We start from the raw sequence: 13,252 nt of genomic DNA on the forward strand, positions 1-13,252 counted from the left end.
TAGTGTTAGGTTACTGGTTGGACTCAATGATGTTAAGGGTCTTTTCCAACCTAAATGATTCTAAGATAAGTCATTGTTTTATGCTATTTTATACACAGGAGTATATTGTTGTAATGTGTTTCACTAATCTGTGCATATATATATGCATATATCTTTCATAAGCTTTCCTAATTTAGCACTGATCTCAAATAGAATTTTTGCACAGTAATGTATGTTGTATCTTGCTTCTGTATTTAAACTTTGTATTGTCATCTTAAAGTGAGTGTTAATCAGTAAACATGTATGTGAGCATTTAAGATAGATCATAAGATGACACTATTCAAGAAGGTATCTGCTCCTTAGTATAACTGTGTTACAATGTTGCCACACCAACATAAGTTTGTAAATTGTGAATTTTTTTTCCTCTTCTAACAGCTAGTAACAAAATGTGTGATAAACTTTTCATGGAAAACTAGAGTAAAAGATATCAGTATCTGATTAGACTAATAGGTTACTCTTCTGTGTTAACACTTGCCTATAAAAGTTTCGGTTAGAGCTACTCTTTTTCACTCAGAATGCACACCAAGTGGTCAAGAGCCCCAAATATTCCCTGACACCATCAAGAACTGAAGATATTGGGAACTTCACAGGTGGTTCTCAAACAGGGTGTGACAACAGCACCCTGTGGGGATCCATCAACCTGTGGAGAATTGGCCAGGCCTGGCTGTGTTGACTGTTGACCTTTAGGGACCCTTTAAACTCATTCCTCTCAGAAATCCCTGAGGCCAGCACAACTCTTCAAGAGAGCATATGAAATAGCTGTAGCCCAGGAATCACATTTAGACTGTCCAAGAGGCAGATGTTGGCCGTGTGCCTGTCTGTCTGAGCCAATGGTTAAGTCATAACTATATAAAATGGAATTTTATATTAAGAAATCTCTGTGCGACATTCAAGCCACTCACCTGAAGGTCCCTAGTTTGACCAAGGTAGGGCAGGAATTTGAGTTTTCCAGGCAAGTAGCCTGAAGTGGGTGTCTCATGACGTGCAGTTTCACCCTTCATCTGAGGAAGCATCAACAAAACTGGTACTTTCTTGAAAAAAGTCTTTCCATAAATCAGGTTTTCCTGGAAAAACAAATAAAGCACTTTCCAGTTCTTTCCACTGTGACCTAGTCTTACTTTCTGGCAGATATCCCTGAGAAATGGCATACAAAACAGAAAAATGTTAATTTCCCATGTTCTACCTCAGTCTGATTTAGCATAACACTGCAGTATTTTTCTGTGTCTTTTATATCCCCAATCACTTGATTACAGAGTTGCATCATTGCTGAACCCTGGCCCATAAAAAACGAGGGAACACAATGACAGTCAGCCAAAATAACACAAACAGCTGCTTGTCTAGACATATTAGTAGTGTCCTGAAACCTTGGCAGCCTGGTGACACAATCTAAAAAAATTTGCACCACTATTCTTGAAATGTTTTATTGTGATTATGTAAATCTACTCATTTATTTTCACTGGAAAACATAAAAAATGCAGGCAAAAGAAATCATGAATCATTTCCCCCTTGGTTCCTAACTAACAGTATGATTCAAAGGGAGGTGTCTGCAAGCTTTTTTCTCTAATGAAAGGCTCCTAAGAATAGCATATTCTATAACATGAAGGGACAAATTAATAACAGTGTTACAATATAATTACTTTCCTTCTGTTATGTGTGCTTATTTTGCTGTGGCAATGATTTGTTTATAAGCCATTAAGTTATTTGCAAAGCTTATTTGATGTTCCACCTCTGATTTAATTAGTCCCCTTTGCAGTAAACAAAAAAGTTTAACTTATTTTTTTAAATTCCCACTTGAATTTATAATTTCATTTCTTTGGTTTTTATATCCACTTCTAATTATAAATAGATGGCTTTATTCAATTAAAACATGCACATCAACGCCACAAAATATGTAACAGATTGCCACCAATGACACAAGGTATCAATAGTCACCACAAAATCACTCTGTACTCAAAGTTCCTGGTTCCTAAAATTCTGAAGAAAAATAAATAAATTTTAAATAGGAAAGCAGATAATAGGCTCTGGCTTGCCCTAGCCATAAAAGATGTTGACATCTGTAGCCAAAAGAAGGAAGAAGTTCTAGAGTCACGGGCTAGAACTTTGGTTGCCATATTTCCCCTCCCCTTGTTTGTGTGACTTTTCAAAGTTACGTCAGGTTGTCAGTGATCCAACCTGATGACTTTTCCTGACTTCAGCTGGCTTGCACCTTTGAAAAACTGAGCACCTTTGAAAATAGGGCACCTTGGAAGACTGAGCCCTACACCAAACGTCTCCAAGTTTCAAGAGTATTTAACAGCTAGAGATATTCTGACTTTCTTGGCTGTTCAGAAGGGGCTTAGAGGTAGACAAGATGAATAAGGGGATCAGAATTTGACTCCCTGTTTTTGTCACTTTAATATTTGGCATTTCTGTGGCCTAAAAAGACTAGGGAAATCATTTAAGAACTAATGAAGAGCTATTTACCTCCTAAATCTTCTTCCCTTGAGTAATGAAATAATTACCCTCCCATAATCATGGAAATATTCAACTTGAATCTTAAATTGAGCTGTTGTGAAAAGTGGTAGTGATGTTACATAGGTGATCACCATAGTAACGTTTGGAAACTGCACTGTCGTCAAGCCAAGAATATAGTTTTGCTTTTCCCATAAGAACAGTATAAGAGACCAGGACTGAACTCTTCCAAGATCCCATAATGATAAGTGAAAGCGAACATTTATCTGTCTTACCCACTGGGACAAAGGCTTAAAAAAACCTCAGCAGCAAAAAACCTCAAAAAACTCGCAGCCCAACCACCAGCACACTGTCCATAAACTGAATTACTTTGTAATGTGATATTAGTTTGTTAGTTTTGTTTTGTTTATTCTCTGTATGTTAACTCAAGGCAGATCCCAAAGGGACAACGTGGTAGGACTACAAGGAGAAATCAAAAGATTTTATTTGCATAACTTAGATAATTAGACATCTTGCAAACTATTAGAGCAGTTACTTACCCTTTAAACTGTAGCTCTTTTATAAATCAGCCCTCTCCTCCTGCTTGATTCTTTGATTACTTATGCAATACGATTTTCTAAACTGGCAGTGGTCACTGGATCTGAAGCCTGTTCACTGCAGGCTACCCAGTGCAAGTGCCCCAAGCATACATCTTGCTCACTGCTCAAGGGACAGCTCAGGGGGTGATTGATACTAAGAACGCTGTTTTCATCAACAGTCTAAGAGATACAATGAAAGATCATACTTTGAATGTTCACCCTTTACAGAAATGGTCTGAGATTAAAACCTCTCAGATTATGGAAAACATGCAGGACAGTATAGAAGAGATGGGCAATTTTTGCTACATATTTACAGAAAGCAGGGGATGAACTAATGTTCACTGCAGATAAGTGACTGGAGAGTCTGTATCAAAGCCAAAGGAGCTAAACATCTCCCAGCCCAAAGATACCATGATTTTCACTTTGACACATAGTCATTCAAAGGGGAGATTAAATATATGGGTTACTAATTTTATGTTAGCAGGATAGGGAAACTGAACTGTCAATGATGCTAGAGCACAGACTGCTGTGGAGGTGGTAAACAAGACGCTCAAACTGCATATGCAGTTTACAGCTTAGGTAAGAAGGATGATGTTTTTTCCTAAAACGTACAGTTCATTAAAAATCCAGGTCATAAAATAGAAGATTTTCAGAAAGGATGTATGCCTCTAGCAAATTACTAGGAAATGGAGGTTTACATTCTTCTGTAAAGGACATTCTTTCTAATGAAGAATTAATATATCTAAGGAACATTCACATTCATTCTTCAGGCAGTATAAGGGAAGCTTCCTGCCAGGTTGCTCAATAAAATAGCAAGCAGCAGGTGAGGTGAGAACAGTAATAAAGACAACACATCCAGGTTCTGAAAAGATTCTCAGAACCTTGAACTTGAACTAACAAGTAATCTGCGAAGAACATAGTGTATTTCTAAAGGCCTAACCTTCATCTAGATGTTACTGAATTAAACCATTCTCTGGTAATGATGGGATTCATCTCTCCTAACTTTAGCTATCTAAAACCTAGGCATCTTGTGTACACTGGCTTTCTTTGTAGCCAGTGACAAATGATGAGTGGATATACAAAGGGTAATATACCCTATCTTAAACACCTCTCAGCATCCAGAGGGCAGTTGTCCCATCCTACTACTTCTTTTCCATTGTGCACAGTGGAGTTTTGTCTCCTAAAATTGGCATTGCATCTGCTAAACTCTGAATTACTTAAACAGTCGTTATTGCACATGAACTCCAGCCTTGGCTAAAGAGAGGACTCTTCACACCTGCTTACTGACAATATCAAGCCTGGGTGCAATGCCACCATTTGGCCTGAAGCTCCCTGCTACCCAGTGGTTATAGTGACAAACTAGACCACTGCAAAAGGCAGCCAAAATTCTGCCCCAGTGAAATGGGAGCAGAAGCCACAGAGGATTCTTCTGTCTGCTTAGCACAGAAGGAGAAGATGCAGATACTGCAGAAGGAAGTAGAGCTCAGGATCACTTTGACAGATGTAAAGAGGTGCTGAGGCAGAAACAGCATGTGGTATCAAGTAAAAAAACCTGCTTTAGCCAAGTAAAGATAAGGACAACTCACAGACTTTTAGACTTCTCCAAAAGCACAGATCAGTGCAGAGCGTTAGACTTTGAGCAGCGCTTCTTTCTTCTGTGGACAGCAGGGGCATCTGACTAATAAAAGATTGCCTACAGTTCACTCTTGGAGACTTTAGAAGCTGTAAAGGGCCTCTTCATTCCCGGAGAGCCTGGGATAACCATTTTAACAGATGACACACTCTTGGTAGACTACGGTCGTGTGAAAGAAACAGCAGATTTCTTCCCTGGATGAAGTTCTGAATCAAATGCCCCTTTCACTGACTCCAGTATCCAAGCCATTTTAAATGTGCTTGTCAATCTGTGGTCAGCCATCCTTCTCAGGAACCTTCCTGTTTTCCTAAACATAGCACTTTCAAGTCACAGCCCCGTTTGTCTCCTTCCCTTGAGTGGGATCAAATGGATCATCCTCTCATGACCCTTTCCCAGAGAGGCTCTCTAGAATGAACCCGGTTCTGGTCAGGAGACCAAAGGGGGCTCAGCACTCCAAATGTTTTGACCCCCTCAGAGCCTGTCAGTAAATCTGTGGAGACAAGAAACAGCTCTTTCAAAAGAATAGTTTTAGCTCTTTGCCAAAGAATACACAATTTAGGAAAACGGGTCCAAAGCACAGAAGAGTGTTATCTAAATATTTCATTACCTCAGCGTAACCACTTTATTCCAAATGAAGAAAGATCCAGCTCATTCCTGACTCTCCTGGAAGACACAGCTGTCTTGCTTATAGTATTCTCCCTGTCTGTCTGTGTCTGCCTGTTCACCCTGCTGACAAAGCTTTATTCCCTTTAATGCAAAGTTTAGGATTGAGGAAAAAAGTCTAGTCCAGGTAAAGAGGGTGGTTTTAGGTCAGGTAGGTACATGCCACAGGTATTCACTCATTAATATCTTCCCCATTGTGTACTCCAGGAGCTTTAGTATTATCTATGATGGATTCTTATCTCTGGCTTTTTCTCAGCCCTTTTGTTTCTTTCAGAAAGACTTTGATTAACTCTGTGGTGGCTAATAGATAATTAAGATCTTTATTTAGCAAAAGTAAAGCTTATGACTTTCTACACTCCTTAGAGCCATATTAGAGTTTAGGGTGAATTTCATGAATAACTTATAAACTGAATGCTTTACAGGCTACAATTCTCATATAAGGAGGCAAATATCATACCCCTGTCATTCGAAGGTACACCCTACTGAAGAATAGGTTTCTGCCTTGATTTTGGAGCAGTAAACCCATAATTCATTTTCTATTTGCTTGTCTTGGATTTGCTTACCGCTGGATTGTATAAGCAAGAAAATGCCATGCAATGAAACCTTTTGCACTGACTATTCTGACAGCAACTCACAAGAGCCCCTAGAGAGCTAAAAGGAAAACTAAGAGTTCTGGGTGGTCACTGTGGGTGGCAAGCAGGACTACACAGCATCTGGCCCTACCAAAGTAGCAGCGTATTGCCTACAAACCATACACAGAGCCAAATTATCCAGATCTCACACTTAGGGGACACAATAGGAGTGGGATCCCTGTACATGGAGATGGAGGGAGGGAGGGAGGGAGGGAGATATTTATTCATCAGCAGAGTGCACCAGAAAATACTTCCATTATTCATACTTTCATGGAATAGCGGTTAGAGTAAGAGCTCATCGGGAAAAAAAAAAATACTACTGGCAGCTCCCTCACGCCCAGGTTTGCATGCGATTGCTCAGGTTAGAATTTGTCACTCATTTTACACTCACATAGCAGATAAAGTAGAATCAAACAGCTGGAAAAGGTAGAAAATGTCATCTACCCTGTGTCCTACTAAGGGAACAACTGTCCTTAAAACACCCATATCAGACACTTTGTTCCTAAAGACCTTCTGCACTGAGGATTCCATAGCCTCCTCTGATAGCGTATTCCAGTGATTTTCACACTACAATGTTAACATCACTCATTATTAGGAAGTTTTTAAAATATCTAACCTGCATCATGTTTAAGCCCACTTGCCTATTCTTCACAGACATGGAGAACAAATAATTTCTTTCTATAGCAGCTATTTCTTTATGTGCTGCCTATTGCCATATGCTCACACATACACAAACATACTTCAGTATCTTTTTCTTTAGGGTCAGTTACTCCTCTTCCAATCATTCTTTGCAGGTTGCAAACTCTAAAAACTCTCACTCCTCTCCTCTGGACTACCTCTGTTTGGTCCACAATTTACTTGGGTTGTCCAAAACTGAAAACAATAGTTTTGCTCAGACCTTCCTGGTGCTTAATACAGCATTATTCCTCGTGTTTATATCCTAGTGCATCATTTGAAATTTTTGCAAGAGTTCTCCAGTTTTCACTTGCTTCTGACCTACGATCCACCATGACCACCACATTGTTTTCTGCAAAACTCTATTTTGCCAGTGTTTTCCATGTAGTTTACATATATTTGTAAACCCAGTGTCTCACTCATCATTGAGAAATCCTCTTAGTTTGGTGGCACCTGCAAATTTAATAAGCTACTCTCTAGCCCATCAATTAGGCTATTAATGAAAGCAAGAATAATATCAGATCCAGAACAGAAACCTTTGGGTGCTCACCCAACATATATTTTGGTAGTGAACTATTGGTAACTACTTTCTCTGTACATGTCTCTATATATTTTAGCATCTTTCCAGCAATTGGAATAAAGCCGGATGTTCTATAAATTCCTCACTTTTACCCCTCTTTATACATAATCACCACATTTGCATTTTCTAGCATCTAGGTAATCTGTCTGTCCTTCAGAAGTTCCTACAGATAACTGTTAGAGGCTTTGAGAGTTCATCGACCAGCCCGTTAAGTACCAAGGACAAAGTTCACCTGCCCAGCTGGCATGAAAACACCTACATTTTATACGTACTATGTAGCCTGTTTGTTCCTTATTCTTTCCTGTTAGTGTTGGTCTTAGGCCACCTTATTGCAGCTGACCTTTATATTGAAATCTGACACAAAAGGCATGACACTTGAGCCCTTCCACTGTCACCCTCAAATAGCCTTCCCTCTCCCTTGAATAGCTTCTCTGATTTATATGCTTGCAGTTGGCCTTGGCGAGCTGACCTAGTTTCCACTTTGTGCAATCTCCCTTCTTATGTTTGAAGTCTGTGAAGATCTCTTGATTTAGACAACTGGGGCTCTTACTGTAGTTCTTATCTTTCCTCTCCCAATGGGATAATTTGCACTGTGCCCTTAGTAGCATTTCCTTAAGGAACTGCCAGCTCCCTTCTTACCTTCTCACTTAGACCAGCCTCCTGACAATCCTATCTCTACTGTGCATAGAGTAGACTTATTTAGACTAATCTTATTCCTGATGAGGGCAACAAGGATCACAAAAATCAGGTTTGTTGTACTATTATTTTTTGATACCAGACAGTTTCTGAACTGTTGGATAAACAGATTTTTCACTTCATCTAGGAGTGGCTGAATTTACCTACACTCTCCCACAACTTCTAAACAGCAGATTTTCTTCCAACAGTTTTAAACTGATTGAAATGAAATTCATTAACAAGTGAAGGATTCATATAGTCACTAGTCATGACCTCCTGTAAAAATAACATGCAGATACTTACAGGTGAAAGCCATGCATCCTATTGTTCTTAATATGCTAGTCTAATGATTCCAGCCTTGCTTTTCTCGAGTATCCTTATCCATCTTTTTTGCTTGAAGTCATTCTGGTCAATATTGCAAGCTTTGGTAATACACTATTCCCAAGATTTCTAAGCATCTGTAACATTACTACACAAATAACAGCACAAAGAGCAAGAAATGTGATGTACTACAAAACTGGAGTGTAAGTCAATCTCTTAGATCTGCATCTATTGAGCTCTGGCTTTTGGGGGGTTGTTATTGCTTTTGACAGTTTTATTCAACTGCTTTTGATGGTTTTACCAAGGTTTGTATTCCCTTCACTTTGAAGCAAACCCCAGCTCCTAAATTGAAGTAAGTGCAATTTCTTTTAGACCAAACATGAAAGTGTGAGAATTTTCAGTACATAATACAATCTAAGAAAAAAAAAAATCCCAAACTATCCAATAATAGTGATCTTAAGAGCAAGAGGAAGCATGGAATGATCCTCATACTCTATAAAAGTTATAGTGAAGGAATAAGGAGAGAATTGAACCATCTCAACTTTTCAAAGCAATCTAAGTAATTTAAGAGCGTCTATGCCATTGACATATGCTCTTGTTATTTAGACATCTATGGAAATCGTTGCTCTGCATTATCAAATTATTAGTGCTCCCCATATCTAACAGTACTGAAATACAAGGATAGCTTGCCTGGAATTGGGCTGCTGTTTATAATGCAAATTAGTAAGCATTTTCCCCCCATAAAAAATTTATTTACAATGTTTAGCAAGTTTACATTCTGGACCAGACAAGATAAATCACTCACACAAAATTATACTGAAATCCAGTCAACATATCTTTAGTAGATGTGCTTTGAAGTGTCAGAAATGAGAAAGCTGGCAATTTTTAATTTTTTCCCCCTCAAACTCTTAAGAGAAAAATACCTGTACATACCAAGTTTTCCTAACATACCATTTTCAAAGAGTTCACAGGGTAAACATGATTTAGGACACCTTGATCAGAAATTATTATTGAAAATAAGATTTATACTAACAAAAATATTCAGTACTTCAACTATTCAGGGTTCAAGACACTAAATTGTTTCACCCGATTGACATTCTAACATCAAGGCAGAGCTAGAAAAGAGAAAAAGCTACAGATATGAATGCAGTAACTTTAAGCCACTATATAAGGATTGAAAAAATATGGATTATCTTTATAAAACAAGCTATTCCCTGGTCCATAATTTGCAGATGACCTAATAACAATGTGAATATTTGTATTCCTCACAACCCTATAATTACAAAATTCCTCTTCTTTTAATTATCTGTAATCATATACATGTATTCAGCTTCACTTGATATTGGGATGCAGCTAATGTCCTCAACATGCTGTGCCATTCTGCAGAAAGAAGGTGGAACATGTGTTTGATGTGGCAATTTGTCCCAAATCTTACATTCTGTCCTGAAAAAGTAGCAGCCCATAACTGCACCTACTCAGACAATACCCAAGAATCAACTGTGACTCAAAGCAATAGTTTATGTACCATTTTCTCATTCTTCTGAAGAGATAAGGGTGAGAGGAGGGAAAATTTGACTTTAACACCAAGAAGGTCTGGTGAGCAGGGGGACAGCGCCAGCTTTATTTTTACTTGATCTTATTTCATCCCCACAGAGATTGGCAGGAGCCAATCCCTCATATATTCTCTTTATAATTTGACTCACAATTTTAAAAGGGCAGGCAAAAAAAAGAGGGTGTTTATTTACCTCCGTTGCTTAATGATACAAATGAAGGTGCATATTACATTGCACAATGTATAGTCAAACACTACACAGTAATGTGCAAAGTTGCGGTGTTAAAATTTTAACAGTGATATGCCTAGTAAAACTAATCTGATGAAAAATTGCTTCATGTTCAAGCTGTAAACTATCAAAGATGATTAATAACCAGAGACACCAGATATTCTACATAATGCAGCTTTTCCATATGACAATCTAAAATATGTGTTCTTTGCTAAGAGCACAGGCAATGTGACTTTTCCTAGATTTCCTGCTGTAACCAGGGCAAGAGGCTTAGAATTGCTCTCTGTTCACTCCTCTGGCCTCTTCTGGCCACCACTGGTACAAGGGCTCAGCAACAGCCCCATGGAAAAAGGCACTAAGGGCAAGAGTTACAACAGCAATGGTGCCATGTTTTCACACCATAAATCTGGTAGTCCAGCCTACAGGTGTGGAATTAGCCTTGGCAACCACTCTATCCTAAATATGCTCTTCTGTATTACTGGCAAATAACTAGTTATAGCTATATAGCTATGCACGGCACTGCAAAGAGGAGTAAGAGGGTTTCAGGAAGGCATGTGCTCCACACAGAAAACAGTGGTTGCTTTGGTGACCAGGGAACCCAGACCACTCCCTTCTAGTCCTATTTCCATTCTATGTGCAGCAACGGCATAAACTGTTCTAGCTCAGAGTTTTACAGCCTGGGCTGACAATGGAAACTTTTTGGAAGGCCATGTAGAGACGAGAGAAAGACATTGTTTATTTACACAGTTCATCACTTTAAAACAGGATTTTTCTTTCTGCTTAATTTTATTGATACAAGCAACTTGTATTATTCCCTCATAAAAGTTAATAAAGAGCAACACATGGTACTTGAATTCATGCCACTGGCAATACCACAAAATGTTAATTGAAACAGCAACAACCCACTAGCTTATAGCAATGACTGGCAGACACACTGGACTTAGTAAATTTGGTGAACTAATGCACTCAGGAATGAACAGTACAGTAAGAAAGAATAAGGCCTGAAGCAGGGTAGCTCAAACTGCCGTGGGAGAGTTGATATCTTTCTTATTATACATATATTACACCACACTTTGATGGTTCGGCTGTACAGGCCAGAAGAGGCAAAAGCTGAAAATTAATTCCTGCCTATATCTTTCCTCTATCCACTCATTTATTCCAAAAAAACCCCCATGCATAGACACATCGCCTGTTCCAGATCTTCTGGCCCTCAAGGCCTTAAAAGATTGACAGTTATTCAGGCCCATGAGTCACCTCCTCATCAGCAAATCCTGATGTAACTTGTTTTAAGAGCTAGATTCTAAGAACTTTGTCTAGCAGCATTTACTCAGAGAACAACTTCCTTTACTTTAACAAGAGAAATTCATAAAGCAAGCTACTGCTTGGTGTGAACAAAATTCAGCCCTTTATTATTAGTGGCAATCCTTTATGTTATACCACTTTCATATGGTTTAACTGTCTGTTTTGCAGAAATCAGGCAGATGTAATTAAATCTTTACTGAAAAGAGGAAATGCATTGTGAGTTTGTATGCAAATTCTGAGGAAAAAAGTTGATAAACTATAAATCAGATTTTTAAAGGCTATCCATTAATCAGATTTTATAAAAATATTCTAAATGAAGCAAAGCACAAGAAAACATCAGAAGGATTTCCTTTCATACCCTATTTCTAGGAAATAATATTTAGAAATAAAATTCTTGTCTACTATATGGTTTTATTAAAAGATTATATTTTTAATTTTTGAAGAGTCAGAATATCGTCCTTCTTAATGCCATACCCTGTTTGTAAGCACAAAAATCCTTCTTGTATCTGAAGTCTTCATGGTCAGATGACTCATATAGAACTAGGTAAAGATGGCAGATTCTTTAAAGGAAGCAAATCTTCACAGAATTTGCCAGGTCCTGTTTCTGGTCTTCATTTTTTGATTTATGATAATAAATTTTGATTGACTGCTTGACTGAGAACTGTCCTGGGTAAGACCTCCTTCTCAAACTTTTCTTCCTGAAGTCACCCAGGAAATGGAGCGGTGCCTTTTGCTGTTGTTTTACCAAGCCTTACAACTCTGTATCTCTATATGGCATGAAAGACTTCAGATCTAAATATAATCAAGACCACATGACTGAGGAGTGAGCCAATTGTATGCGGATCTAGGATCCAACACTGTAAGGTTAATGCCTCCTTGTTGAAAGCGTATAATCATTTTGAAGTATCATCTTTGTTTTGTTTTGTGGTTTTGTTGTTGGGTTTTTTTGTGTTGTTGTTGTTTTTGGGTTTTTTTGTTAAAGAATGAGAAAAAACCCAGAGCCTAATTTTATGTGCCTGGGAGTAGCTATCTAAGCTTCAGGCAATACAAACGCTGCTATTACTGGGGAGTAAAAGCTCTGCATAATTAACAAACATCATCAGCCTTACAGTTCCTGTAGAATGTAGTAAGTTCCTTGCCTGAAGGCTGCTCTCAGCCTAGTAAGTCTGTTTACCCTGTCCAAGATTAGATTAGTTTAATTATTATGAAAAAGACTGCTAAGATCTTACAGCCTAATTATGCAAATGTTTCTAAATGTTCACAAAAGTAATTTATTTATTTGGAGATAAATGAATCTGTTTTGTCATAAACCAGATTGCAGTCCTGGCAATGTACAAGCAGGGTTATGTGCCCTTAGGCATATCTTTCACCACAAATATCAGTGGGACCCCCGGATTACAACATTTATAAATACATAAATGTTTTTTAGCAGGTTTTTATTGTTTTTGCAAATTATAGTAATCCCAGAAAGAACTATCACAGGTTTAATACTCACCAACCTTGTTATGAAAACAGGGTTTCTCAGCAGAAGCATTTAAAAGATGCTAACAGCTAAAACATTCCTCGTAGACCTATTAAAATGCACCTGTTTTATTATGCTTTGGAACTGATATCTTCAAAAGAGTTCTCCTCTCCTAGTACAGACTCTTGCAGCTAAAATAACCTGCATCAATAAAGTACTATTATTCTAAATAAGGTGGTAGTGTTCTTCTCAAGGCATACAGTGCTAACCTTAACTGGAAACAATCCCTTTTACATTAGGAATTCTGTAGGTTTTCCTTATAAATCTCGCTGCAGCTTAGAGAATTAATTCTTCATCTATTTGTAATTACATGACAACACATGAAATAGATGCAGAAAAACTGTTCTATATTTAGCTACTGCTCTAGTTTCATTGCTATTATCATGGAGATAACCCCTAG

Source organism: Phalacrocorax aristotelis, chromosome 7 (assembly GCF_949628215.1).
Source record: "Phalacrocorax aristotelis chromosome 7, bGulAri2.1, whole genome shotgun sequence".
Lineage (NCBI taxonomy): Eukaryota > Metazoa > Chordata > Aves > Suliformes > Phalacrocoracidae > Phalacrocorax > Phalacrocorax aristotelis.